We start from the raw sequence: 5544 nt of genomic DNA, 5'->3' as shown, positions 1-5544 counted from the left end.
CAGGAGAAGATGATATTTTGTTCAAGCACACAACTGATTTGAAAAATAAAGATGTCTGTAGCTTTGCGAATTACTTTCCTCATTCCACTTGAAACAAAATGTTTCAATCCTCCTGTCAGTCATGTGAGAACTAGTTCTTCTGTCTTAGTCTACCTGAAGGCAAAACTACAGCAAAGGGCTCACTGCATTCACTGTTGAATAGAATATATCCACATTTTCCAAGTCTTGTTTCTCTGCCCTGTCCCAAGGACCCTTTGCTTTCTGTGTTACATGCACAAGGGGTGTTTTGAAGTGTACAGATGTTCACCTTGGATCCTGCACTCTTGCTGTGTTCTAGCTCAGAAGTAATTCGGCCATGTTCCTCCCTTACACCTTCCTACAGCAACAGCTGAGGAGCTCTGGTTTCTTGTGTTTTGATGGTGGCATTTACCTTACAGACAAGAAAGAAGCTGTGTATATTTAGATCCACAGGCTGATATAATAACCTAGGATGGAAGATACCTTTCAGAGGTCATGTAGTCCAAACCTCTGCCCAAAGCAGAGCCAACTTCAAAGTTGGAGCAGGTTGCTCAGGGCCTTCTCCAATCAGGTTTTGAAACTCTCCAAGGATGGAAATTTGGCAACCTTTCTGGAAAACCTAATCCAATGCTTAGTCACCCTTATTGATCAGTTTTATTGATATGTTTTACTGACTGTTTTTAAGGTTTGAGAAAGTCTCTATGCTAAAGCCATGTAACATAAGAAAATTAAAACAGCAGTAAAATTTCTGAGATGAGAATGGTTAGCACCTTAAGATTTCAGGAAGAAAACTTCTCACGTGGCAAGGACTGAAACTAAATGAAAATAAAGAGGGAGTGAGAAGACAACGACTCAGTAACATCTAGAATCAGCCTGTTCCAGGAAGCAGTGGAGGCCATTACTTTCTTGTAGATTGATGACTATCTCACCAGCCAAGACTCATCAGGTATTTTCTTGGGTGGAGTGAACATATTAATGCTTATCCTGGGAGTACATTAGGCCTAATTATCTAGTGTGCCAAATAGTAATTGTTCTGTTGTCTTCAGTTGTGTGTATTCTGCTTGTGGAGTCACTGCACATTGTAAAATTTGCCTGAAGTGGGAAAGAGAGGGAAGGCTGCCCAAGAGTGTTGTGTGCTATATCTAGAAATCTTTTGTTTTTCTGCTTTTTAATTTTTCTTTGCCAAGATGTGCTGCCTAAAAGAAACTATGATGCAATTCAGTGCACACTGAGAACTGGGCAGAAAGCTACAATGGAGCAAAGAAATAAGTGTCTGTGGTTCTACACCATCTGTGACAATCATGAAATATTAATGTTCCCAAAGAAGGCAGCACAAGGACAGTGAGAACATCAAAACACTTTGTAGTTAGAGGTTCTAGCTTTGGAACAACTTTAAAATGGTGCATTTAATAGTATGAAGGTGTGCATTGGATTTAGAGGAGAAATGAGTGTATGTAAATGTATATTTTTATTAATGTTAAATATTAATTAAAATGTTAATACAATAAAATATATTAATGATATAAAATATCGGCAATAAATAAATTAATAACCATAACAATATCATTAAAATATTGTTAAAATATTAATATATTATTATTTTCCACAAAATTAATTGAACATTTTGGTGAATAATAATTTATCACTACTTTGAGTTCTTTGTTTCTGAGGACTGAAACATACTGTTCCAGTTCACGTTCCCACAGTGCTGTGAATTCAGTTGTATTTATTGCAGGGATGGAATAGAAAGCACATTAAACCATGTACATATGTGTTTTTAAGTGCTTAAAAAGTGGGTATAGAGGATCTCGTATTCATTTTTTTAATGCTAGCATGTTTTGCTTGTTTATAATACACATTGAATACAAACTCAGAGCAAAACTGTTGGAGCTTCCTATTGCTTATGTTTTCTGTGCATGGTTAGTTCAGTCCAGTTTAGATTGTGTTATGCAGTTAAACACATGACTTAGTGTTGGCCCAGTGGAACTATCTTATACTTCCATGGCAGGAGTTTCTCTTTTGGGAACGTCCTGACTTAGGCATCTTTGGCAATCTCACCTTAATGGTTTGGTAGATGCAGCCCAAAATACAGTGTACATAATAATGAATCTAATGCACAAATATTCATGTGTTCACACCTGCCTCTGGGGGCAGGTCCTTCTTTTGCTGCCTGCTATTATTCATCATTTATTTGTATCAGTAGAGTTAATAAGTGCAATACTGGACTATTACTTGTTCCTCTGATATTCTCTAAGTTTTTCTTCTTTGTTCCTTTTTTCCTGCTCTACTACTCCCTTTTCAGGACACTTTAGTTCTTGCTCTTATTTGTCTTGCAACCTTTTTCTATATGGCAGATGAGAAGAAAAGGGAAGCAGTACCAGGAACAGCAATGGATCCTCTCACTAAGGAAGAGTTTTCATTCCAGTTTCCTGCAATACAGATTCTAGGGGAAGAACTAGCGAAAGTGATGGCAGTGACAGTGCTAAAAGTAATGCGATTTGCTGTGCCTCAGACTCTTCTTCTTCTCAAGTGACAGTCATATGCCTTGCAAAATCTTGGCAGTTCAGGACTGAAAGGTATAGCTCTTTGCTGTTTCCTGACTGGGGTAATTCAGCAGGATGACATATGCTTTGCTGCATACATGACTTCCATCCAAAATTAGTGATTAATATAAGAAAGACATGGCTTGGAATGGGGTTTTCAGAAAAAGCATTGTTTTTATCTTATGGGAGGAATCACGGATCTGTGTGCAGTTTCAGGGCTATGATCTCACTGCTGTTATGGACATGTGGTGGGATAGTTCGCATGGCTGTAATGCTGCCATGGATGGGTACAGGCTTTTTAGGAAGGACAGGCCAGGAAGGCGAGGAGGGGAGTCGCCCTTTACATGACAGCAGTTGCAATGAATGGAGGTCTGCCTGAGGGTGGTCAGTGGGCTGACTGAGAGCTTGTGGGTAAGGATTAAGGGGCAGACTAACTTGGCTGACACTGTTGTGGGTGCCTGCTACAGGCCACCTGATCAGGAAGAAGTAGATGAGGCCTTCTACAGACAGCTGGAAGTAGCCTCATGTTCACAAGGCCCTGGTCCTCATGGGGGACTGGAACTACCCTGATATCTGCTGGAGGGGCAACACAGCAGGTCACGAGCAATCCAGGATGTTCCTGGAGAGCATCGATGAAAACTGATAGAGGTGATAGAGGAGCCAGTGAGGAGAGGTGCTCTGCTAGGCCTCTTACTTATGAACAAGGAAGGGCTGGTTGGGGATGTGAAGGTCAGGAGCAGTCTTGGCTGCACTGACGATGCAATGATGAAGTTCAGGATCCTGCGAGGAGGGAGCAGAGCAAAGAGCAGGATCACAACCCTGGATTTCAGGAGACCAGACTTTGGCCTCTTCAGGGACCTGATTGGAAGAATCCCATGGGATAGTGCCCTAAAGGGAGGAGGGGTCCAAGAAAGCTGGTTGATATTCCAGGATCCTCTTCTCCAAGCTCAAGAATGGTCCATCCCAAAGAGAATTCAAGCAAAGGGGGCAGGAGACCTGCATGGAGGAACAAGGAGCTCCTGGCAAAACACAAACAGAAGAAGGAATTATACCAAAGGTGGAAGCAGGGACAGATAATCTGAGATGAATATAGAGATGTTATCTGAGTATGTAGGGTTGGGGCTGGGAAGGCCAAGGCACATTTGGAGTCTAATCTGACAAGCGATGTCGAGGACAACAAGAAGGGCTTCTTTAAATACATCAGTAACAAAAGGAAGACTAGGGGAAACATGGGCCTGCTGCTGAATGGGGCAGAGGCCATGGTGACAAAGGATATAGAAAAGGCTGAGGTACTGAATGCCTTCTTTGCCTTAGTCTTTATTGTTAAGATCTTCCCTCAGGAAACCCAGACCCTGGAGACCCATTCCAGGAAGTCTGGAGAAAGGAAGACTTTCACTTGGTGGAGGAGGAATGGATTAGGGAGCACTTAAGCAAACTGGGCATACAGAAGTCCATGGGCCCTGATGGGATACACGCATGAATGCTGAGGGAGCTGGCTGATGTCATTGCAAGGCCACTCTCAATCATCTTTGAAAGGTCATGGAGATGAGGAGAGGTGCCTGAGGACCGGAAGAAAGTAAATATTACTCCAATATTCAAAAAAGGGCAAGAAGGAGCACCCAGGGAACTACAGCCTCACTTCCATCCCTGGAAAGGTGATGGAGCAGCTCATCCTGGATACCATTTCCAAGCATATGAAGGACAGGAAGGTGATCAGGAATAGTCAGCATGGATTTACAAAGGGGAGATTGTACTTAACCAATCTGATAGCCTTCTATGCTGGAATGACTGCCTGGGTAGATGAGGCGAGAGCAGTGGATGTGGTCAACCTTGACTTCAGGAAGGCTTTCCACACTGTCTCCCATAACATCCTCATAGACAAGCTCAGGAAGTGTGGGTTAGATGAGCAGACAGTGAGGTGGATTGAGAACTGGCTGAATAGCAGAGCTCAGAGGGTTGTGATCAGCAGTGCAGAGTCTAGTTGGAGGCCTGTAGCTAGCGGTGTCCCCCAGGGGTCAGTCCTGGGTCCAGTCCTGTTCAACTTCTTCATCAATGACCTGGATGAAGGCACAGAGTGCACCCTCAGCAAGTTTGCTGATGGTACCAAACTGGGAGGAGTGGCTGATACCCCAGAAGGCTGTGCTGCCATTCAGAGAGACCTGGGCAGGCTGGAGAGCTGGGCAGAGAGGAACCTCGTGAAGTTCAACAAAGGCAAGTGCAGGGTCCTGCACCTAAGGAGAAATAACCCCATGCATCAGTACAGGTTGAAGGCTGACCTGCTGGAAAGCAGCCCTGCAGAGATGGCCCTGTGAGTGCTGGAGGACACCAAGTTGACCATGAGGCAGCAATGTGTCCTTGTGGCCAAGAAGGCCAATGGTCTCCTGGGGTGCATTAGGAAGAGTGTTGCCAGGAGGTCTACTCAGCCCTGGTGAGGCCACATCTGGAGTACTGTGTCCAGTTCTGGGCTCCTCAATACAAGAGAGACATGGCACTACTGGAGCAAGTCCAGCAGAGGGCTACAAAGATGATGAGGGGACTGGAGCATCTCTCCTATGAGGAAAGGCTGAGAGAGTCTGGAGAAGAGAAGACTCTGGGAAGGATCTTATCAAAGTGTATAAGTATCTGAAGGGAGGGTGTAAAAAAGGATGGGGCCAGACTCGATGGGGCCCTGCTTGAGCGGGGGGACTGGACTAGATGATCTGCAGAGGTCCCTTCCAACCTCAACTGTTCTGTGATTCTTTGATCTTTAATGGGAGGAACAAAGCAAAAGAAAAAGGGCGCTTAACTCAACAGAAGGCCTGAACACACATTAGCCTTATCTTGAGAGTAAAAAGTTACTCCAGGGTCATCCTGTACGCTCAAGCAAGCCTCCATGATTCTTTAGGAACAGTATCTTTATTGTTTTCACACGTTTGTTTTCTTGCCTGGGATTGTTTTGAGCAGAGTATAGTTACAAGAAAATGGCCTTACAGCATTGAGTAGG

The sequence above is a fragment of the Apteryx rowi genome, unplaced genomic scaffold (genome assembly GCF_003343035.1).
Source record: "Apteryx rowi isolate R43461 unplaced genomic scaffold, aptRow1 scaffold_771, whole genome shotgun sequence".
NCBI lineage: Eukaryota > Metazoa > Chordata > Aves > Apterygiformes > Apterygidae > Apteryx > Apteryx rowi.
Note: the sequence above shows the minus strand (reverse complement) of the source record.